The sequence below is a fragment of the Passer domesticus genome, chromosome 4 (assembly GCF_036417665.1).
Source record: "Passer domesticus isolate bPasDom1 chromosome 4, bPasDom1.hap1, whole genome shotgun sequence".
Classification (NCBI taxonomy): Eukaryota; Metazoa; Chordata; class Aves; order Passeriformes; family Passeridae; genus Passer; species Passer domesticus.
In genome coordinates, this window is record NC_087477.1 from 28,389,718 (window position 1) to 28,415,334 (window position 25,617).

Sequence of the window (25,617 nt, forward strand, 5' to 3'; positions counted from 1 at the left end):
TTAGTAAAACCAGACCTAATTGCAAAACCAAAACTGCAAAAGTTATGCAGCTCAGAAGTGAGATGCTGCAATATACATCTTGTTACACACACTCAGACCCTCACACCTTGCCTTAGGAACCCCAGAGCTCTAGGGTCAGTGTGTCTCCCCAAAAATAACTGGGGCAGCGTTGAAATATACCCTAAATCTAAGAAGCTGCAGTGAGAATTGCAAATATAACCCACCCAGATGGCACAATGTTATCAAAGTTTAACATGTCAATCTGCTCATTTAATTAAAGCCTTTTCATCTCCATGGTTAATGGCAGGTCTGTACAGCAGAAATGGCACCAGAACAGATGTTAGCAAATTTGTCAAAGCTGCAGGATGATTGCTCTGGCTTTAGTGTCTTTTGGAGGACTACTCTATTTACATTCCTACTGATCTCTCATGTCAAATCTGGTAAATATTACCTCTCCTTTGGCTGCTCTACAGGAAGGCATAAGCCAAGTTTCTTGGTTAAAGTCATCTGCTTTGCGAAAATACCATATAATTACAGGCCTTTTTTAAGATTTCAGGGGAAAAACCTTTGAATGATGGAAAGCATGCCTTAATTTGAAATAGGCCTTCCTCCATATTTTCTTCTGTCTTATCTATTCAGGATTCCCTTGACAAACCACGGTTGTGAGTTAAGACAGGAAAAACATACTTGGAGAACAGCTTGGCCACTACTCAAGGGAAGTCCTGTATCATAATCCACATTTTGGTGGCATCAAGAGTGTCCAGGGCAAAGTTAAACCTGCAGGTGCACAGCAGAGTCTCACCGTGCGTGCTGGCATCCAGCCAGAGGCACAGCCCATGGCTGATCCACCTGTACTGCACAGAGCACATCTGGACAAGGGACGGCAGAGGAGCCAGCAAGCCTTTGCCCCAGGCACTGAACCACATTAATGAAACTTTGAAATGCTTGCATTACAAAAAGCAATCCAGTTACCAGTGAAGGCAAAGTAATTGCCTGCAATGTCAAAGGGAGAACATAGCTGTTTAAAGCAAATGTGACCCTACACTCTGTTTATGGAGGAGGTAAGCTGAATTATGTAAGAAAATAGTACATTTTGATGGGGTAATAGTTTCTCTTCCAGTGAGGGAAGTTACGCTTCTAAAGGCTATAATATGCAATGTATCAGACTGAACAGTTTGATCTCAAAATACTGCTCAAAGAGCCAGAGGCACACAGGAATGCTGCAGGGTCAGCCACACAATGGAGAAGGGCAAAGGGCTTTCAAAAGAAACAGCAAGCACTGTCAACAGAGGCAGCATGCAGGAGTACAATCCTCTCTCACCAGAGATCTGCCTGTCTGAACAAAAACTAGTCCAGGCTGAGCAAGCAAGTTTCCTCATTTTTGTGATTCTAAGCAAATGCCCTTTGAATCAAAGATGCTCCAAGATAATGAGAACAACTATAGTTCATGAAAGCAATATTAACAGAGATATTCCCCGTCTTCCACAAGAATTGCTCAGAGAGCTTTTCAAGCTTAGTTACCATCACTTCAGTTTATCAATATGGAAATTGGAGCAATTAGTCAGTAAGTGGCTCACTTGATCAAGTGCATATTAAAAGATAATGAGAGTTTGAAAAACAACCTGGGTCCATGCTAAGGTGATTCACAAGCTGTAAATATGAAGTTATGCTTTATAGCACAAGGGAAGGTGCAAAAAGAAGAGGATCAAAACCTGAAAAGGAATTCAGCATCTTTCAACATTACCGATTCTGCAAAACTCATCTGTGAAATTACTGTACAACTTTTCTTTTTCCTTTTGCACCCTCCTGGGACCACACTTAGCTGGAAACCAGCAAATGCCAAATTGTTTGACATTATTTAAGCATGACTTACACAGAACTACAAAGTGAGCAGCCTCCTTTTGAAGGTTCTCTCAGACTTGGGTTTTAAGACACTGCTTGTCATCAGAGCTGCCTTGGCTTGGCCCTAGCCTCCCTTCCCTTCAGCAGGTAGAGTCATGCCCACAACACAAGGAAAGAGGATACAACCTAGTAGTTCATACAAGGAAGAACACAGTAGACATGTTCAGGAGCTACAAGGGATTTCTTTTCAGCCCAGGAAAGCATTTCATCTTGAGGGAGCCTGGAGATGCCTGTGCATAGGCAGGTGGATTAAAAGGCAAAAGAGAAGGACTGAAAGGCTGTTCCAGCCCTGCTCTGCCACCCTAAGGGAGCAATTCAGTGCTGGGGACCCACAAATCACATGTTACTCTGCCATCATGGATCCTCCAGTTGTGCCCCATAAGCACAGTATTTTTTTTTTCCTGCTCAAAGGTAATGTCCTAAGGGTCAACATAAAGGGAATGAACATGGAGGAAGCTCCCCAATGAATTAGGGACTGCCTGTTTGTGCATAATTTCACCAGGACTACTCCTTCTTTATTAAGCACTTACTCTTAGCGACTTTACGACAAAATCCCACTGTGCTCTGCTCTTAGAGAAGATGAAGTACCTCTCTGCAGGAGAAAAGGAGGTAATGCCAAAATGTCCACATCTCTCTAAGGAAGTGGGTAAATTATTCCTTCAAGTTTACTGAACACATCTGTGTGCTTCTGCCTCAGAAAACTAAGACCCTGTGCAATCAGTTATTTTCTACTTGCTTCTTAGCATAAATGGCTATAAATGTTTCATGAACCATAAATGTTTTAAGAAAAAGATAAATGGTGAGCAATTACCAATGTAATCTTTCCCATTTTAATGTGGCATCTATTTGCACTTAGGGCAGATGAATCACCTGATCCTATTCATTTGTATAGTGGCATGGTGAATACCATGGGTACTGGGTAACAAGAACCCAGCTTTGCCCCCTGTACAGCCTGTTGTTTCAAAAATATTCTTGTTATTATTTGTTTGCTGATTTAATAATAAAGGTAATTCTAAGTAGATGTGCACCCTGTTGTCCCAGATTTGATCTAGGGGCAACCATCTGAATCAAAGTCTGTTAACAGACAAATCACCCTTGCAGGGAAATAGCTGAGCAGCAATTTTTTGGATAATGTATAATAACTGGGGACAATCAGGGAAGATGTGAGTGTAGGGAGGCATATGTTACACCATATACAGCTCCTCTCAAATGTAGCTGTGAGTAAAATGAAGTGGAATTATTATTGTGTTGTTTTGATCACGTATGGACTATGCAAATGCCTTGTGGAAGGTTTCTAACAGAACTATTGCTATAAAAGCCACTTGTATCTTCCCTCAAAATTCTCCATGGCAAGGCCCACATTTACCAAGAATCTCAACCATCACCTGCTTTTTTCTGGACAAGGGAAGGAAATATAATGCATTCAAAGGCTTGATGTTCATTTGTTCAGGGGTTTTTTTACTACTTCAGTGGGTGTTAACTAATTTCTATTACTAAGGGGCTTTTCTGATTAATTGGAGACTCATTCAAACACTTTCTTTAACTCTGGGAAAAAGATTTCCAATAAGGGTTTTAGAAAGCTCAAGTTGACCTCATTTACTCTAAGGGAGGAAAAAAAAGAAGAAAAGTCAATACAGGACAGAGTAATCTCTCAGGGACATCTTGTTTTACTTCTTAGAACGAACAGGCACATCCCCACACCACTGAAAGAAGTCAGGCCACTTTTCCTAAGTTTTTCCTTTCTCTGGTACATATGCTCTGGAGCAGCAAGACATCTGCTGAACTTTGGGATTTAGAGACTGCTCAGCTGTACAGTGATCTGATTATGCAGCCAACTCCTCTGGGAGCCAGCAGGCTACTGAATTTTCAGTACATATATATATATATATATACATGTATCTATCTGTGTGCTGCAATGTGAACATGCAGAGACAATCTCAGTTGCTATCTACTGCATTATTAAAATAGCCCCCAGCAAAGCTACTATTTCTATTAAAAATAATGTCTGGTATGATTAAAAAAATGCACTGCAATATAACTTAGGTGTTCACAATTTCTACTGTCACTTAAACTTGCTTTTCTTCCAATTTAGCCACTGAAGCTTGGTTGAGGCAGCCTGCCCCTCCCTTCCAGCACACTGTCAGCACCCTTCGGTTGTACCTGCTGGTCACAAAAAGTCTGTAACTGTGGGACTTTTGAAAGGCTTATAGAGATATTTTTTGTTCTTGCAAAGTTTTGAATGTGTTGTTCTACTGCAATCAAAGTAACAAAACAGCAAGTGTGTTTGATATGACACTGCCCTTTCAATCTAAGCAATAAAACCTTCAGGGGAAAAAAAAAATATTGCTCCCAGATGGGAGAGCAAAGTTCTACCAAAAAAAAAAAAAAAAAGTAAACTTGCAATGGGAGGGAGAACATGGAAAACAGTTAAGGAAGTGATGTCAAATCACTCAGGATTTGATGTAAGATTCATTACTTTTGCAGATGCGATTTTTGATTGCTTGAATTCCAAGATTCAGCAATTTTAGTGGAAAGAATTTGTAACAAGTCGTGGGAACTGCTGGATTTGCAGCAATTAAACACAGGCATGGGAAAAGATGTTATGCTTTGCAGTATCAGGGAGTCAAAGGTATAGTGCTAATCAGTCTTGCTAATATTAGACTTCAAATGAAAATCTTTTGTGAAGCCTTCAGCAAATGGAAGATATGAGAAAAAAGTCACCTCTTTCCCTCTTTGGAGAGGTGCATGTCCCTGAAAAAATACTTGTGTCAAGTGCCCATCATAATCCATAACTCAATTTATTGTTTCTTTTTAATTCAAAGCAGCCTAAGTTTCTGATTTTCACACAACGTTTATGCTACAGGAAGGTTACAACATCTCTTGAGGTCTGAGTATTTGCTGTTAATGGTTTAAATCAAACCTAGTGGCAGCTACTGATCACTCAAAAGCACTGCCATTACAGCTTAACTGCAACTTCAATATTTCTCACAGCAGTACGAAATACTATTTTTTCTTCTGAGGCAAATTTAATTCTATCTTTTCATTTTTATTATTCAATTAAGTGATGAGATACAACAGTTGGACTTTACCTGCTGACTGAAAGTACAGCAAAACATCAGGTGCATTCTAGCATCCTAAAATGCCTGTGCTAACTTCCAAAATACTGCACAAGGACAACAGTAGCAGCAGGGAGCAGAGCTACTGGAATCAGCTAGAAAAAAAGAGTATTATTACGCTAAGCTCTCAGAAAACTGTATCCTGGTGGGCCAACATAAAGAAAAACAGTGATCAGCCACAGTCTCCCAAGAAAGGGAAGGAACAATAGGAGACAGCCCTAGTTTTCACATGCATATGCAATAACCCCTTGTGATCTACAAATGTCTGATTAGCTGAAATGACAACAAGCTGTGAGCCCTCCAGCTGGTATTTGTGACTGAAGTTTAATGAACCAGTGCTGAACCAAAAAACAAGAGTCAGGGAAACAACAAAAACATAATATAAAAATACAGAAAGAAAAATCCAATTAAGTGTAGTAGCAATTTCCAAATGACTAGGTCATGATGAGTAGGAAATGAGATTAATATGTGGTTGTGCAAAGGTTAAGGAGTGGGACTTCTCTTCCCACACTTGAAGGGGAAAAAAAGAAACTGAAAAGATTTTTCCAGGTCAGGGTTTGTTTAGAGTTAGTAGGATTAAAGGTTGAAGGTTTATGGGAAAAATGTGCTTCCAAGTGGATAACTTCCCCCCTTTTTGGGCCACTTTAGTATGGCCTGCCATGCTGCATCTATGACAACTGCAGAGCTGAAGCAATTCTAGGAACTGACAGGCCAGAGGGGAGAGCCTAGCACTGTCCAATCTGCATCTTCATTAACTTGGAAAAATACTACATTTATTGCATAAGGAGAGGTACTCGGGTTTTTGGTGACTGACTTTTCAATCTCGTGCTCTGTAATGCCATCACAAATAGAGATTCAACACTTTGCAACTCCACTGGTGCAGCCAGCAGAGATTTGCAGATACCTTATCCCCCTATCCCACCCCGATTTCCCTGTACAGGAGTCAGGTGTGTCAAGGATGGTCAGCCAGCTGCTGTGAGGGGGGGGAAAAAAAAGCACTGACTTGGAAACCAGTATAATATTTTCCTGAGAGAGAACTTAGCATAGCTATTCCATAACTGTAATTATTAACAACTCAACCTCCTGGACATGTGCAAGACATTACCCTCCTTCAAAATTCCCTTTTACACTCATATCTTCATTAAAATGAGATTTTATAGATGCATATACAGATGCAGCATTACAAAGCACAAACTCTTTCCATCTCAGAGAACTGTATTCTTGGTTTTGTTGTTTTTACCTACAAATGGACAGGAGGCCAGCCCTACACAGAGATTTGTCCAGTAGCATTTGCACCTCAAAACAATTCAACCATCCCAAGCATACAACACTTGGGAACCTCTGTGACCTCAAATGAAATTTCCAAGTACCATGGCCAAAATAAGAAGTGCTACAGATCACAGGGGAAATACTCCTAAACATACCAAGCACTGAATACTCTCTCCCCAGGGATTCCTTGTCTTAAAAGCCTGTGCTGTCCTGCTGGGAACTCATGTCACATTCACAAGGCACTGCTGGTAACACTAAGCTGTCACATCAGATCCGGTCAATATGACAAAAATATCCCTTCTTTTCCCAAAATGCAGCGAAGAGGAGGAGCACCAGTCCAAACTGCACGCACTCCTTTCCCTTGACCTCTGAGGCAGACATGCATGGACACAGCTAGGCATTCCCAGAGGGAGAGAAAGGGGAGTGCTGGCTGTGGCATTCCCAGACAGCTCAGAGGCATTCATCACATCACTACCCAGAAACTGGTTTCCTTCTCGGCCCAGGGCTGACTCACACATTTCAGCTTAGGCTGTATGAACTACACAAGTGTGTGGCATTCACCTGCAAGGAGCCTTCTGCAAGACTGCTAACACATTTAAGTCTGTCAGGAAGATGCTGCAGGCCTTTGGGCATCTGTGGGTCTCCAGAAGCCATTTAATGACCGGGTATCAGCCAATCCTGGTCATGAACATGCAGCTGAACCTTGATGACTCACTTCTGATAAAGTCTGGTCCTTGTGTGATATTCTACACAACACAGGTTTACCTGCATTTTCCAGCACCCAGATAACCAAAGGCAGATGTGCACTGTCTGAAGTTCCACTGATAATACCATTTGCTCTTTTAAAGTTTCATTTTATTATCTCTACTTTTTCACAGGGAATAATGAAAAGCACTAAATGAAAAGCATGAATCCTTATAGCAACGGCAACAAGCTCTTTGTGTACAAAGTTATTTTTGCATCTAAGTAAAATATGAAAGGGTTTCCTCAAAAAAAAACCCCAAAACCCACTGTTAATCCCTCCCAACAGGTGGACAGATACTGTGAAAATGACTTGGCTCCTGTTCCAACAGCAGCTCATGGAAAAGATTATTCTATTAGTTTTCATGTTAAACCACAGCATGGTGGTTAGACAGAATGCATTTTATAGAGGGCAATTCCATATCTCTTCCAGAATTAGCCAAGGAAAAATTCCTAGGTACTGCACAAAGCAAGGTATTTTGCTGTGCATGGGGAGCCTCCAAAAATGGCTGAGTTTGTCCTGTGCAAGAAGTAGAGAATTATTAATTGGTGTGATAAATGTGCGCTGATCACCAATATCAGCATTTGGAACCACATGTCTTGCACACTAGAAGAATTATTTAGTGTCCAAACCAGACTGGTTTTTAATCACACATTCCACTTCAAGAGAAAATGCAGCATGCAAATTGCAAGGGGGACTCAAGCAACAGTAGGAAAGACCAAGAATTGAGAGAGGAGCACGAAGGCCTGAGCAAAAGGCAGGCAATAGGACAAAGGAGAAGCTGTATCATTATGACATCCACAGTCATCCTAACATAACAAAGCCACGTGGTACATTTACTGTGCTTGCTCAGTGTACCCCCAAATCTGCCTCTTACCCTACAATCATAAGAAAACTCAGCAGAGACTCTGCACTGGTGAGGATTTCTATTTACTTGCTCCTGACTGGAAAACTGCTCTACTGTACAGCTGCAAGTTGCTGTGCCTTCAAGGAATCCGCTCCATTTGCTGACAGGGTGAAGCATCCAGCCCTGAAGTGAACTACCCTGCTGAGTCCATAAAGCTCCAAGGGTCTCTAAGAGCTGTGGCCCTGCCAGAGAGGAGCACTGAGTGCTGTGCTTGGACAGCCCTGTTTTGTCCAGGCATCACACAGATCCCTGTCCAGCCCAGGGGAGGCCAGGCCTCGTGCTGACTGTGCTGCAGACTGCATTCCTCAGCTCCCAGACTATGCTGTTTGTTTTTCATCAGAAGCAACAGCCTAAAGCAATGGAAACTGTGGGAATTAGCTGCACTGTGTGAAAACACCATTTACAGTGCTTCAGTGTTCAGGCCCCTCAGACAATGTAAATTCCTCCCATATGGATGCCTGTTGCTGGCTAGCCCCAGCTGGGGCAGGGCACAAATCCAGAAGGATCCCTGGAAGCACAGAAGCCAGTGAGCAGGCTGTCCCCCTGAATGCAAATGGGAATCAGCTCCCTTCTGAAGAAAGGGTAAGTCAGAGTAGAAAGGAGGAAGGCACCGAGCTGGTGTGATGCTGTGGGATTCAGGCTGCTTGGTGGGATCAAAATAAACATCAAGCAATTACACTGGTGAAAAAAAATTAGTGTGCATTTCCTTTGCCTTATCCCTCCCTGTGTGGCAAAATTTTTGTTCCACTACCCATGGTATCAAAAATCTGCTGTAAAAGCAGTCAACAATACACAAATGCTCACCTAGGAACAGGGTGGGGAAGTTTATTTCTGTATCTCTTCCCTTCTCTGTACCCTCCTTCCAGCATTTATCCAGACAGCACATAATGTCCCCTTCATCTCCTCAGGGCTGAAAAAAGGCAGCTCCCTCAGCTTCTCCTCTCCTGTCACTGCACCAGCATCTCCCTGACACTTTAGGGTCACATCAGGGTCTTCCTTTTTACTGGAGAGCCCAGACTGGACTGGGCACCCTTCTCTCACCTGATGGTAACACTGCTGGCCTCCCGGGCCCCAGAATGTCCAGCTGATGCCTGCTGGGCTGCTTGCCCACCCTGTCCACCAGGACAGCATTCCTTGACAGAAATCTGGGAACCAGCTTCTCTACTACAAGAAGAATTCTGGATATAAATCTGGAGTTTGTGTAAAATCCCAAACTCTCAGAGCACCCTGAAAAAGAGGTATTCTGTATAATGTTTCCTTTTGTTAGCTTCCTGTGGTCAGGATGCCTGTAGGATGTGGTCTGGGAAAGGGGAGATGGATTTGTTCATGCAGACAGCAGCTGCCAAACCAAGTGAGAAGTGCAGAGCCCCACAGAAACTCCAGCAGAGTGGTGCCTGTGCAGACTCCAAGCTGTGCTCACCCAGCCAGGCTGGTTGTGCATTCCCATTAGGAATGGGAACACAAAATCTCCCATTAGGAGATTTTTTGGGTTGTCTAATATTGAATAAATATTTTTAAAGCAACAATGACTAGCTGAAATCCCTTAGCACCAGAGGAAAGGCAGGAATTTCCATCTAAATGTTGGTGTACAGTTCATGTCAGCAGCCTGGGTAGAAAACAGCCTTCAGTGGTATTAATCCAATTTCAAAAAGCAATTTGAGAACACTCAGTGCACTGCCCACTGAGGAATTAATACAGGAGAATTCAGAGACCATCTGACCTTAAAAAATTTAGTGACACACTAAATTACCCACATTTCTGCTACTTTTTTGCTGCATGATGCCATGCTTTTTCTGATTTCTAAAAATACTATAGGTTTTTAGAATTTATTACTGTCTAGCAGTGCTCCAGGTATTCCTGCTACTCCAGGATGCAGCAGAAGTGCACACTGATCGTGTGACCTTTTCACAGAACCATTTCATTGAATTGCATCTCTTCATGTCTGCCTTGCACCAGGTGGCATAACAAGAACATTGCAGGCCCAGAATAATTTTAAGTTTTCAAAATTAATGCCAATGAATGTCAGCATGTCTTCCAAGCCTTTTCAACATCATTCAAAGAGTTTCAATAGAAGGAAGAGAATCAAGTCTCAGACAACTGGCATCTTCCAGGGTTAGGCAACTCCAGGTTGCTAAAATCTGGCCATCCTAAATAGAAAATTAAAGAGAGGTAAAAAAAATTGTGGGGAAAAAAAATAATGGCAAATGACAACTGAAAGTGGTCTGTAACTTGAAAAGACAAACTACATTCCCTTTCAACTTCTATCTCAAGCACAGGCATCAAGATGTGAAAATCAGTATGTTCTCATCCAGATTTTTCAGAAACAACAGATAAGGCACTATTTTTCTTAATGGCTCATCCAGCAAATGCAGACCAGCAGAACCTCTTGGGTTACAGAGGGCAAAGTAACAGAAGACAAAACAACAGTTTCAAATCCTTTCCTTCTCCACTGAGAGCAGTAGCAGAAAAAGGGGAACAAGCATTATGAAAAGATTTTTGTAAAATCTCCATCAGTCTTTCAGAGAAATGCAGTACGTCATTTTTTGTGACCGTGACTTGACTTTACAAAATGCATAGTAGTGAAATATGTAATTTTTACTCACAATTTCAGCATTTTCACTAAAAACCTTATCAGAACTCCATCAATGAGGGATTCAGAAATGTAGTGGACTGGGCTTTTTACTTATAGTAAGTAGCAAATTGTGATATTTTAATAATCTTTTGATTCCAGTGTGTGCATATTTTGATTACTTTAGAAATGTGCATGAACTACTTCTGTCCTCCCACACCACAGGAAACATGAGCTGTGAACACAAATCAGAAGACACAACACTATCAACACAGATGGACAGTTTTATCTCTGCCTCTCAAATTCAAGTTATTAACTGCCAATCTCTTCAGACATTAAATGCACAGCTGATGCTCTGGAGACATTTTAATAGCCTAAAAGAGAAACTATTCCTCTAAACAGGAACTAAGGGGAGTCTGTGTTACCATTTATTTCCCAAGCTTCCTGGCTTCACTGTTTTCTTAAACAGAGTAAGTTCAACTAATTGAAATAGCAGACCCATGACAGTACTGTCTCCCCATTATTGAGAATTTTAACTGGTACTGTTTCAGTCACTGATCTTCAAGGATAGAAGAAAAATTGTATTTTAAATATGTTTATTACATTTTTGGAAGTGGAAAGTAAACCATTTCACGCTGGCAGTTTTATAGATAATTCAATCTCCCATCTTGGCTTGCTCTGTGTTGATTCTGAGTTCTCCAGCAAGCTACATTACTTCCCAAGTTTTAGGTCCTGGGCTTCCAATTACGAGAGTGGGCTTTTCCTGGCTTTTGCAATTTCCTTGCTTTTTCTGGGAAAAAAAGCTGACCCTCCTCTAGCAGACTTTTCCATCAGGTTTATTAACTCTGTTCTAATTGTCTTTCAGTCTCCATTTGGTGCCTGCAGTATTCTATGTCTGCTCAGGGGGTTCTGGTCTTAACAGCATGCAGGCTTCCCACGTAGTCTGAAAGACTTAGGCAAACACCACATCCATGTATCCCTACCTAACACAGATCCATAAAAACCTAAGCATAAAGATCACAATCCTGAAGCACTCCCAAGAACATACCTTGCCCTAGGACATGCTGCCAGAAGGACGATTTGTATGCAGTCTATCAGTATCTAAGATGTCTTAGTAGTTAGAAGTAGCACCCAGAGCACAAAGAGCTGCACCCAGAGCCCAAACCTTGCTCTCTGCAGAAACCTGCTACATTTCATAATCCCAGCCTTAAAATTACTTGTGCTTACAGTTTTGAGCCCAGTGTGGAGCCTCTTCAAGCCACTGCTTGGTTGTGCACTCAGCTATTTATAACAGTGCCTTAAAGTCAGCTCAGGAAGGGGGAAAGGCAGTGAATAAGTGTCTGAAGGCTATTTCTCCTCTTATTTAATAAATCTTTATTAAACCCTTCAATAGATACTTTTAGCTCTTTTATTATGTGAGTCTGGAAGAACAAGGCTCAGCAGACTGGAAAATCCCAGCTTACATGGTGTTTTCCTCTCTTCCACACCTCATGGCAAATCCTTTATTGTTCAGGGTACCTAATGCCCTCACTGCTAAGGCTGCCCTATGCATGGTACACAAATCTTAAGGACTCCACACCGGGCTCACATCCCAGTATCCTGGGGCACAGCTCATGCTTCACATGCAACCAGGCTGAAGGAAAGTATTGTGCCAGAAAGGAAGGGCTTGTTCCATGCGTGCTACTAGCAGGAAAAATACTTAAGGATCATAGCCTTTAATTCCAGGCTTACAACAGGCTTAGCTGACCACTGCATACACCACTGCTGTAAGGCAGCAAAAAAAGGTTATGACTCACAGACAGAAAAAGTGCTTTTATTTTCCAATTTATCGCTGCCTTAGTCTGGTGACACCCAGTGATCTTCAAGTTTAAGAGAACTAAGTTTTTAAGTACTAATAGAGAAAGCACAGCTCCCTGTGCTTTCTCTATTAGTACTTCTTCCCTCTGCCCTGCCAAAGCTGCCCTGAGAACTCAATTTCACATACTGGGAATGCCTGTTCCTTCACGTGTGACAAATACCACATAGCTCCAGCAAGTATTTCAGTGGTTTTGATAACACACTTGCATGCATGCACAATACTCCATGGAATAATCTTTAAAACTGGATGCAGGTTCATATACAAATCTTAATGGCTTCCAAGGACCAATTCCAGACACAGAAAGGCAGCTGCAGGACATGTGCCTTATTTTCCCTCTGAGTCTTTAATGAAGAGAATTAATAAACACGGTAGGATAAAATACCTCAGAAATTTTAGTTCTGAAAGAAAAAAATATTATTAATCACTCAAATTATAAAATCCCATTTGCATTTACTGTCTTAATAATGCAGCATAAACTGGGATTATCTATACTGTATAAAAGCTTTTTACTGGTATGCTTTTCCTTTATCAATAAAAAATTGATGAGCTAAGTCTTGTTTTGCCTGTGTGTCTGCAACAGCAGTCATGCAAACATTCAAGATTCTGACTGTAGCACGAAACTGTTATCTGCAGTTATATCAAATACCCCATGAATGCAACTTGGCTCACAGTCAAGAGACAATTAAACTTACAAGGAATTAACTTTCCACCTAGTGATGCTAGTTGAATTTCTCGTTTATTTACTTTCTGAGTTAATGCAAAACCTTCAAATGGCCTTCAGAAATATCAGCTTTGTGGAATACAAGTGTCCATCTGGCACCACAGTTTGCAGATACGAATTTTCTCTCCTAGAAATGAAAATATCTTTTCCTAAACCTGAACGCCCTCAGAAAAACCTCCTGTGCTAGAACATTACTACTTCCATTTGTCAAGAAACATTTCTCTTGAAGAGATCAACCTAACATTTATGTGGCACTGAAGAAAAATATATTCTCCCACGCTACATCTTTAAGCTACATTCCTACTCTTAGAAAAAGTCTCCTTGGGAGAAGTAACAGGCAGACACAGTTGCAAGGACCCAAAAATCAGACAATGGCCTAATAACTATTATGCTATGACGAATATATTGGAGGTGGAGGTTTTTTCCACAGCTGTCATACATTTTTACATGTCTAAACAAGTGGGCTAATAATTACTTACAAGGTCAAGCCATTTCCTACAGTGCAGCAAGTGAATAACCATCCAGGTTGGCTGCAGCCTCCAGACCCATTCTTTCACACATCAGCAGAAACAGCACTGTCCCTCTGTTTTTAAACTCTGGGGGCTTCCTAACAACTGGAATTCAAACCAGCACAACTTTTACTTCCTGGGTGTAGAATTCCTTTTCAATCCACCACTTTCTTCTTTTATTTCAGAGACTTTAAATTCATAAGTGACACTCTCATGGCTCCCAAGCATGTTGTAACCCCCAAGATAAAGGCGTCACACTACATCCACAACCACTAACAAGCAAGGAACAACAAGGTCCAAGCAGCATTTCGAATAGAATGACCACATAAAGCAGGAGGAGAGAAAAAAAAAAAGGAGTAGCATTTTTTTCTTGCATTTGTCTGGCCAACACTATTTCTCTCCAGCAAACATCCATTCCTGAAGGAGAAATGTGCTTGGCTTTTGCTTCCTATCAGCCTGTGCAATCTGAAATGGAACATGTGCTCCCAGCACAGCTGCAGAAGGGCCACTCAGCATCACAAGGCAGCAGTGTTTGACCAACACAAGTGAGCTGAGGGGAGCTGGACAGTCTCCAAAGCAGGAAAACCAGGAAATATTAAGAACACAAGAAGACCCACAAGGGCTGCACAAGTGGGTAGCTGCTTGACAGTAAGTTTCAGCAGCAGCACAAAAACTATTTAAATGAGATTCACAGCAATCCCACACAGCACGTGAGAAGAGCTGAGCACCCCAGGCACCAGCGGGGATGGTTTGGCTACACTGATGTTCCCAGCAAAAATTAAGAGCAAGATGAAGAAGGTCCAAGACAAAGAGACGGCCCTGGGAGCAGGGGACACTGATAGATGGTGGTCAAAAGGCAGCTCCATGAGTTGCAGTGCTCCCAGTTCCGGCTGGATGTCAGCACGGCCTCCCTGTTAGTGAGACTGCAGAGAGCAACCATTGTATTGAACCACATGTTTTATTCATTTAGTGTCCAACAGCAGTCACTTAAAGGTCCTAATGCAGGCTTCCAGGATGCATATTTCACCAACTAAGTGTTGGCTCCAACATTCATGAGTTCTGAGAACAAAAGCATATACATCTGCTAGAGATTTCTTTACCACTTTTTTTCCCCAAACGTTGTGCAGTCTTGTTTCCCAGGCAGTGCAGATTGAGAAAAAGGAAGATCTTTAAGACTTCCCTTTAACTTAGACCTTATTCACCCAGACACTTCCCCAGCTGAAACTGTCTTCTTCCCTTGGCCCTTCTAGAAAGCAGCGTCTGAAGATGACCAAGATCCTAAGAGTACTGTACAAACTCAGGGTGGTATCATAAAATTTACTGCCAACACTTCTCAGAAGCTAGGCATACTCCCAGATTTTTCTTCCCTCTGATTCCCAAAACAAATCCACTGAAAAGCATCCAGGACTTTTGAGACATCAGGTTGATGTTAAACTGCGTGCCATTCTTGGAAACACCTTTGCCTGCAGTCTCCCAGTTACTCCATCAGTAATGAAGTGAATCTAATGGCTCTGCCATGACTCGTTGAGCTGATAGGCTGCATTAGCTAGAAAGTACTGAAAGCAGCTGTTTATTTTAGTGCTATTTGAGGCCATTAAGTGCCTACAACACTAAATCATCTGGGAGGAGGAAAAAAAATAGAGTCAGCTCAGAATGGGAAGCATTAGTATATGAATGCCCTTTTCCTTTTTCTTCTGCTTCCTGCCATTAAAGGAACACAAAGTTCATCTTTGGCTGAGCCTCATGGGACATACTGATATGATTTCATAATATGCAGAACACTGTCAAATATGTGGCTGGTAAGATACAGGATAGGACAAAAATATCTGTAATTCCTTATTAGCCCCCCCCACCAAAATTCTGCAATATAAAGGGAAAACATGCAATCACCCTCCTCACCACCACACCCCCCCCCAAATAAAATTCTTTCAATGCCAGACTCTTGTCAAATTCCAGGTACAAGCAAAAAAGGTAAAGAACAGCTACACGCTGTCTTTGAAGTGCATTTTTGTAACTGACAAAAGCTTTTGAAGATGATACCACACTTGCTTATTTTAAAATGTGTTTTTCTATATAACAACAAGTATGCGAAAGTTCATCTTTTAGGAAAAAAAAAAATCCTTTGCTAAGAATAAATTTAACACTATAAATCTTACACTATGTACAACACTGAATTGTCAGGTATTCATTAAAGGCAAAAGACCTTCCCAAAAGGATGCCTGCACGGAGGACAGCAGGAGTGGAAGAGCTATGATGTTGCACTGCTTGTTTGAAGTTTCTGACAACAATCACCCCTGTAGATGGATTTTATCTATAGTAGGCATAAATTCTGACCTCAAAAAGGACAAAGTGTTTTTAAACATACCATTACATATATAAATAAACAATACCAAGTATACATCCTTCTATTTATATATACACATCCCTTCTGTTGAATATAAACATACCCCATGGATGCTTTCATTATTAAAATGGTGTTGTTTATTGCTGAAACAGGACATGATCTTTGCAAACCTTTTTCTAAGTCAATTCAAGAGAAAGTTTCTAGCCAGCAAAAGTGAAATCCTAGATACTGTTCTTATTTAAAGGTCAACACATTTCACAGGTAACTCAACCACAGAGTCCTCATCTTTTTTTTTTTTTTTAATTATTATAATAAATTATAGGTAAGAAACATCTTAGGGCATGGCTGTGTAGGTCTCTTCTTTCATGGAGTTCTATAATGCAATAAGCTACACAAAGAACAACAGACTAGCTTCCAATGTTATTGTTTGATTTTCCAAGTAAGAACATACTCTCAGAGCTGTGGTATATCTTATTACATATAAGGCTTTTGGATGCAATCTGGAAATCTGGAACAGACTTCCTGACCACATGCTGTTACTCAAGTCCATGCAATGCTTTTACCCCCCCAGAACATTCATGTGGAGAAATGGGGGAGAGGGGATGTTTAAACATAACTGTTAGAGTGAAATTAAGATGTGATACTTAGTGGTTTTCAACCTAAAATCCTCTTTCCCATTTCAATGTATTATAGTATTTTCCATAATATCCTGTCATAATTGGGCTGCTTCTTGTTTATATTAAGTTGCTGGGAACTTTGCCACTGGGATCAGGAGTCAGATGTAATGCTGCAAAATTCTAAGTGGTGGTTTTCCAGACAGAGGTCATTTCCAACTGATCCAAAAAAAGAGATGGTAAGATTTTTGGAGTATTTGGGCAAATTATTACTGGAATCAGTGAGGCAGTCACATGTAGGATCGACACAAAAGCATCTTGTGTTGACAACTAAGTTGTTCCTCTACATTAATGAAACCGCATGTTTTATTCATAGTATTGTCTCTTAAGTAAATATTAAAATACTGGCAGCTAAACATAAGAACAAGCAGGCCAAATACTCTCTTGCAAGATACTAAACCACAAAACAACTATGTGACAGGATTCTGATTTGGTGCAAATTTTCCTTTCTGGATAATAATAATAAGCTTTGCAGTACTGATAAAAATGTCAATTCATCTTTACTGAGAAATAAGTTTTGCCAAACATTTTCACATATTTGATAGATTAGGTGTAGCAGCACAGACCAACACATCTGCAGCTTCTCAGATCATAAATACTGACTTTCCAGAACAAGCACTGATAAATCTGTCAACTTACTACAAAACTACGTGGAAAGAGAAGGGGTTCAAAGACCAGAAATAGTCACAGCATGGCCTTTGTGCTCATTCAAGTTCTGTTTCCATCCCTCTGCAACCTGAAGCAGGAGGCAACTGATTTCAGGTCATAAAAACACAGAATATTCTGAGTTGGAAAGGACCCACGAAAATCATCAAGTCCAATTCCTGTACCTGACAGCCTTGTCCAAATTCACCTTGAGCTCTGGCAGGCTTGAAGCTGTGACCACTTCCCTGGGAAGCCTGTTCCAATGTCCAACCACCCTCTGGGTAAAGAGCCTTTTCCTCATATTCAACCAAAACCTCCACAGAGGAAAAAAAAGAGAAAGATTAACAACCAAAACCTGTATTTACAGTTAACCTAGTTTGCTCAAAAACTCAAGCTTAAATCCCACCATCTTTGAGAGAATTTGGCATTTGGCATAACTTAACTAGTTATGGCTTAACCAACCTTGTAAACCGGGACTGACTCCAATTGCACTTGGGATTATTCTTTTAATGTGGTGTTTCAATGTAAAAATTTCTCAAGAAGATTTAAGAGACACCACAGAAGAAGAGGCAAGAAGAAAGATTTTCATTTGCTCTATAAATCTGCTCCTAAAATGTAAACAGTCCTGGGCACTATAGTACACACTTCTTTTTAAACACATAGCTTTATTTATATTGCAGATATGTCAGAGAATAAGAACTCCAGCTGAGCTGGGGCACAGGAGGCTGAAACCTGATCCCAGCACCCCCGGAGTGGTGTAATTTTCCCTCCAGCTCTACCATCTACTCTGCTTATTTTAAATTAATCTTTTGTAGTATGTTTGAAGTAGATGTCAATCCCATCCACCCTGCCCAAGACAGATCCAGAACTGTCCCTCAGAGTGCACAGGGAAACAGCAGCCCCAGATCCTCTGACAAGTCCATGCCTGCATCCATGGAGCTGCACGCTCTCCCTGCTCCCCACACTGGGTATCTGGAGGGAAACTGTCCCACTCCATGTCAGCCTTTCTGCTTTGGATTTTCTGTTACTTGTCTGTGCAGTGGGGTCAGTCAGAGTCAGGCCTGGCTACAGCATTCTCCAGTTTTCCTGAGGCAGTATCCAGAGCCAAAACATTAAAACATTATTACAAAATCAAAATCTCAAAAAGTCTCCTGTAATACATTTCCAAAAGATTATGAAATTCCTCCATTTAGGAATTGTTTCTTTTCCTTACATCACACAGATTAAATACTTGCTAGCATAGTGCAGCATCTGAAAAATTTACCCTAACAATTGAATGTTTATATATTTCATAGTGAAATGGGAAAAGAGCAAAAATCAAAACAACTTCCGAGGTGCCCCGAGGCCATTTGGGACCAGACTTCCAGTATTCACAGACCTACACAGACATTAAGGTCAAGCGTCACAACAAACACTTAACATCCAGCAACCTTCAGTAACTGTGAGGGTGAATTTCCCTTTGAAGAGCGAATCATCCTTTTCAACATACACTAGTCTTGAAATATAATTTTGAAATATATTAATACAAGGTAGAACAAGTTTTGATTTTTTATTCAAAATTTATTACACAGGCATTCAAGAATGAATTTTCTAAAATGGCTGCACATTCTAGGTATTTCTAGGTAAAGAATCTACATCCACATGGGTACAATCAGTCACAGGAATCCTGTGGCTGCAGTGTGCAGCACCACTCTTGTGCATACACAATTCTGTGCAAGATACTAACTTCCTCCCAGCTTAACAGAAAAAGTATGGTATTATAAACCATGTTTCAGGACTGAGAATGGTATTCCTTATCCAATCAAAAACACCATTCTAGATTTACCCTTTAGACTGCATGTGATTGCTGCGACACCACTGCATCTTGGCTTGCCAGCCTGCCCCACACCAGGACTAGCTCAAGTAAGGAGGCCACTGCCAGCTCCAGAATTAAGATGTGTTAGAGCTGGGCAGGGGAGCACAAGCCCAAAAAACTTGGCATTTGTCAGGGACCTTGCTTCTGGAGATGCTTAGCAGAACTGTCTGCTTTGACTGGCTGGGAGCTGAGGAAGCGTATTCACCAGGATTCTCCTAGAGAGACCCAGATATAGAAAATCCTGTGAGACAGAGATGTAAAAAGTAAAGGCAAGGTCATTTTTGGCACCCTGCTTCAGCACAAGCCAGTGTAGGTTCCATTCCCATTGGCCCAAAGTTCTATGGCAATTATGCAGCAGTATTTATGTTACCGTTTGGAAGCTTCTGCGCTCTCCTGCAGATATCCTGAAAGCAGAGGAGAGGAGAGAGAGCCGCCCACTGAGGCTGACAGCAATTTCAGAAGCCAATCTGTTGAGCAGCAACAGAAGGAAGACGAGCCTACACTGCTGCTCAGGACATCTTGCAGATGGAAAAAAAATCTGAAGTGTATTGTACCTAAGGTGAGCTTTTCTAATACCACAACGCTTTTTCAAATCACTGAGAGCCATTAAGGACAAGGGGAGAACTGTTCCTTAGAGAGGTACAGACTATCCCATTTTATCCAAACAGGATGCAAGGGATAACCAAAACGTATGAAAACATAATGCAAAGACCAAACATAATTTTTAATTTGATTACTGTTCACAATGCAAAATAACTTTAGCATGTAAACATATGCACAAATATTAAAAAAAAATAGTTGCAATTAATTTAGCAGCTTGTGGCATCTATGTGCCTGATTTTAATACCTGTGCCTGATTTAATACTTTAATGCCATCTGATTCTGAAATTTTGTTCTTAGTATACTTTTTAATTCTTGTACTTATATTTCATTAACTACTTCCATCTGCTATGAGGCAGAACTACCAGCACCTTCCAGAAGGTGAGCTTTCTCTGATTACCTTTATTTTTTTCTTGTACATAGGGATGAATTGGGCTTTATAGCTGCTGTCTGCCAACACCTCTTGAAATTCAGCCTAGCAGCCAGACTGAGCTTTTTTAAACCCTCGTTGTTCATCTCACCAAATGGTTACAACAGCTCCTGTACTGCTTCAAATACTCTCCAATTCTCAAGCAACCCTGTACAACAAGACACCTACAGTGTCATTAGCACAGTATCATTAAGTTATTATTTTTAGCTATAAAATAGCACAGAGAGCATTTAGGAGTACAAGTGCCTACCAGAAATGCAATTGGAAAGCCTTTAATACAAATCAAGGGAACAGAAAGTGAGCAGCTCACTAAAACAACCTTGTATTCATATATGAAAGCTTTATGCTTGAATAAATCAGTAGGTTTTCAAATTTCAAAATAATCTGTAATTTTAATGCAAACTGAAGGAACTGCTTACATATTTATTTTCTCTTCTTGTAATACATATATTAATTAAAGATAGATATATGCCTGTCAAGAGAGAGGGAAAACTGTCTATCCAAGTATGGAACCACCTGCTGCCTTTTATAACTTGCCAGCTTTGAGATTACACTAGTGAAAAATTCTATTAATTATCACTCCCTTTGCTTTCTTGCTAGTTTTGCTTACAGAACCTGATACAACATTTTAAGGAAAAACTCCCCAATTTTTTTGACTGCTTCATTCTCAACGGCAACTTTTGAATGGGATGATTCACCTTGGTAAAATGCTGGCACAGTTGAGACACACTACTTTGACACATAATACGTGGAATCAATGCTTCCTGTCTTTCCAGCACACAGCATCATGGTTTTATTTTAGCTACCAAAAGACACGTTTTTCTCTCTGTCAGCTGTACTCACAACTGAGAGTACAGAACAACAAAGTCCATACCAAAATTGTAGTCAGCATCCTACTTTGGTTCTGCAAGCTTTGTGAGTTATCATTTCCATTTACTAAATTTAATACATCTCTGGAGCTTCCCTACTGGCTTCCCAAAAAGATTACCCTTGCTCATGTTTCATTTCTGGACATAAAATAGTCACACAAGAAAGAATAATAATAATAAAGTCAAGAAACACTGAATGCTTTTCTGCTGAGAAACACGCAGTGAGGACATGATGGATGGATTAAAACTGAATTCCCCAGCCTGAAAGCCAAGGCTTGGCTCAATTCTTCCAAGCCATCATACAGACAACTGTGGGACTTCACATAATTTATTAGGAAGTTGATTATGTTGCTGGGATAAGTTTAAATTAATTACACCAAGGCCAAACTCTCTTCTTACTCACCATAAAGAAAATGAAGGATGACTTCATGTAGACACTGTAACTAAGACTAAACACAAAACTTTCACACTTAGAAGAGCATCTGTAGCGATCACCACAGCTACGTACACCAGCAAATACAGATGAGGTGACCAAGTGTATCTGGTGACAGAATACCACATTCTTTGCTCACATGAGACACAGAAAGAATTGAATAGACTTGATTATCCAATACAGAAACAAAAATAGAGCAGGAAAATGTTGTTTGGCTCTTTTAAAGCTATTTCAACCGATTTAACTACTCATCTTCAGTACATTCAAGGTTACTGCTGTGAAAAATACACAGAAATCCCCCCTCTTCTTTAAAACATCATCCTAGTGCAAAGTATAGACAAATGAACAAACAGCACTAGGGACATAGCATCCATTTTCCAAAAAATGTTCAAAAAAATTCAAGTAAAGAAGTTCAATCTACAAAAATATGCCACCTATAAAAAGCAGTAGGTCTTCTTGCCGTGGGTTGCCAGAACTGGTGACAGGCACAAGAAGCACAAACTTTCAGACAAAGAAGAACAGGGACCAAGACACAGCTGTGACTACGTGTGAGGGTACCTACCTACTCACCACACTCACCAGATGTCTGCACCAGTAATTGGGAGGAGCATCATTAACGAGAGCTAAGGTTTGGAGCATCCCCCAGAAACCTGACAAGTCCAGCTTGCCTAGCAGCACCAGGAGAGGCTCACTGGAGGGTACAACAGCCTGGGAAAGCACATCAGCAGGGTGACAACAGGAGCCAGCATTAAGGAGCCCTTGCTGAGGGTAGGAAGCCTTCCAGCCTTACCCGGGCAGAGCTGCCCTAAATCAGCTCCCCACGATGGCTGTGGCCACGGAACAGGAGGCTGCAGAGGGCAGCACTGCCATGCACTACCCATCCTGCTACAGCACAGCCAATAAAAATGAAACATTAACTTTATTAACTTCATGGCTGCATGGATCATGAAATTTCCTTCATTTTAAGGTTTCCCTGAAAACCAGTGGACTCTTAATGGTATTAGACCTTGTTCATGCTGACTGAACCATAACTGGCCCTTCATGAAAAAAGCTGGGACAATACTCCTTTCAGTCCTGCTCATAAGCCTCAATATGAGACTTTCAGGAGCAACATTTTTTGCAAGACTACATGAATGCTTTGGTCATTCAGACCAGGTTGGTTTGCAAAGGGTAGCTGGGGCGTGGAGTGACCAGCACAGGACTGGCATTGACAACTCTCAGAGAACAGTGAGGGCAAAAACTCAGCTAGCTCTAAGGCAGGAAGATGTAGGAGAGGGGAAGCAAAGACTCATCAGGGAGAAAGAGGGGATTGCAATTTTTTCCCTTAGCAAGACAAAGAGAGAACTGTAAAAAGTACAGGAACAGCCAAAGGCCTGGTGACAATACCACTGCTTGCTGCCACCGGATAGGAAAACTGAAGGGAACTGGAAGCAGCAGCAAACAAGGGTGCTCTCAGCTCATCGGCTGGCACCGCATCCAGGCACCAGCACTCTGTTTGCAAGGTCCTTATATCTGAGGGGTCTTTATGTACTGCTTTATGTCTTTATGTACTGTTACTATCCACCTCAAGTAGAAGTACTAGGTGAATTTAGAGAAGCTGATCTGTGAATACTGAGATTAATTTTAAGAATAGAAAAACTGTTTAGTAGGTCTGTTTAGTAGGAGAGGGGTTCTCTGCCACACAGCAGAACAAAACACTGCTGTGGAACACAGAGAGGTCATGCATCACTGCCTCAGATGCAGAAAATATCCAGCTTGGATTTAAACCTTTTTTGTGTAAGAGCTGCCCAAGATTAATCACTTAGGTACATAAATTAATGAAGTGATCACGTAAAGAACTGCCACACACTTCACATTATATTGATCTCCCCATCACTTCACAAAAAGAAATTTTCACATTACTGTTACAAGAAATGACAAATTCTGCTGATCAGTAGGGCTAACTCTGAATTGTATGAAACATCTGCTTTACAATATAATAACAATACAGATATTAAACCAAAGAAAAATAAAAAAACATAAAAATAAAGGAATAAGTAGGGTGACCAATTACAATTTTAAGGTCAAGTTCACATAACTCAGTAGCACTACACTTGTCTCTAATTCACTTGTAGAGAAAAAAAACACAGAACATCTTAGGAAAAGTATTATGCATTACTGCCTGTGTTTCAGACAGGAGGACTCAGCCATGGGCCAGCATGGTTTGAGGGGGTGTCACACATGTCATGGAATTAAAAGAGCTCTGATGCATTAAAAACAGCTGCAGATCTAACAGAACTTATTGGTACTTTGAGAATGTAAACCTCAGTTGTTCCAGCTCCAGTGCTGACACTCTGCCAAACCTATCTGAACTGTGGTTTTATCACTGAAGGGTGTAGGAGTCCAACAAGATCAAAAGCTCTTTCAAGTGAGATGTGACCTCCACGTTTTTCTTCTCCCATCATCTGCACATGTGGACAAAGCTGGAGTAAAAACAAAATAATATATACGTACACACCTATTACAGCACCTTCTTTAAGAGAGCCCACTTCTCTGCAAATTGATGTGGCTTTAAAAGTCTGCCACATAAAAAGCCTTTGGGGATTCTTTCATTAGGTTTTAGCACACTGGAGTCTAATTCACCTTTGACAAGGCTTTTAAATGAGAATCACGAATATGCACTTTGAGTTAAGACAGCAATTACAGCATTTTCAATACAGGCAGGCTGGGTACCACAAAAGTTCACAAGGATTAATAACATGGAACCACAATAAATGGATTTGCAATCTTTTGGGGCAATATACTACTCTTCAGTCCACAGAGACTGCCTCTAGAGAGACACAGGAAGGATAAACCTCACTGAAGGAAATACATGCTTGTCCATGGGCCCAACTCCTACCATAATGACAACTTTCCAAAGTAGAATGCTAGGCTCTTGCCACTTTCCAGGAAGAGGTACTGACTGATGTAATTGTGCTCTCAGTGTATGGGGCACCATTTTCCACAATCACAGCAGACTTTTCTTTTTATTTAAAGGAGAATTACTTCAGACATCCCTCGATGCCTTTATTTAATCACAAGGCAGACAGATGTAAAAAAAAGACGAGAAATGTTCACATTTCAGTATGGAGAAAATAAAGTATTTGACAGGTAATCCATTTCTTGAATTGCATTACAGTTGAACATCTACATTACTTATTACTTTCAAGCTACATTCACGCTTTAATGATATTTCAAAAACTGTAAGGTAATTATGCATATGATTCCAGGAAAGCAAAATTACAGTCATCTGAATGGTGCCAAAACATATCCCTAACTATTCCCATTCCCCATCATTTCTGTACCATGTGCAGCAGTCAGAGAGAGAGAGAGAGCAAGGGGAGATTCACTTCATCTAACACCTGTAGCTCATCACCACCTGCAGTCTATCTGGCAATACATGTCAAAAAGAAAGATAGATGTCCAGTAAACAGAAGGGGGAAAGTTCTGGACAAGCTAAAAATGGCAATGACTTCAGATATCCATCACTGACAAAACTATGACCCTTCTATCAGCATCATCCAAACCAGAACAGATGGAAGCTAAAAGTGCTTTTATCCATCCCAGGCCCATAATGAACTGCAGGCTGCCCTCCCTGCCAGAATTCTCTCTTGTTGTTCCAGAGCTGCTCCTCTGCAATACTGCAGACAGAAGGACAGCACAGACATGCACGTGTGCCTTGCAGGAACGGATTTTATACTGGGGCTATTCTTGAGCCTTTTACCACAACCTCACTCTCAACAGGTAAGAAAATAACAAGGAGATGGCACAAATTATTTCATGCTCCTCTGATGTAAACACTCCCCTTTAATATATCTTTTCAGTAGCCCACTGCTTACTTCCATTATTTGTTCTCCATAGCTCCAGCTATTATTGCATCTCATACCTTGATTTTAATGTTTGGCTTGCCAGCTGCTAAAAGTACACTCTCCTACCTCAGTGCCACTTTCTTCTCATTGCTGAGATGTCAGTATTTTGTTGCCTGAACAAAGATATATCAGGTGGTTTATGCAGTTTATTTGAAGTTTTTCCTTAAGCCTCTGCTTTCTCCTCTGTCCCTAGAAAATGAGGTGCACACCTAATAAGTGATAACACACAGTGAAAGGCATGAAGCTGCAGGTGTCATGTTCTTCCTAACCAAACCAGCCCCTGGTGT

General features: G+C 40.9%; 1 protein-coding gene across 6 annotated transcripts in view; it reads right to left on the reverse strand.

Moving 5' to 3' along the window:
- ARHGAP24 (Rho GTPase activating protein 24) overlaps positions 1 to 25,617 on the reverse strand; it is a 242,869-nt gene that overhangs the window by 80,684 nt on the left and 136,568 nt on the right. The window lies entirely within an intron of this gene.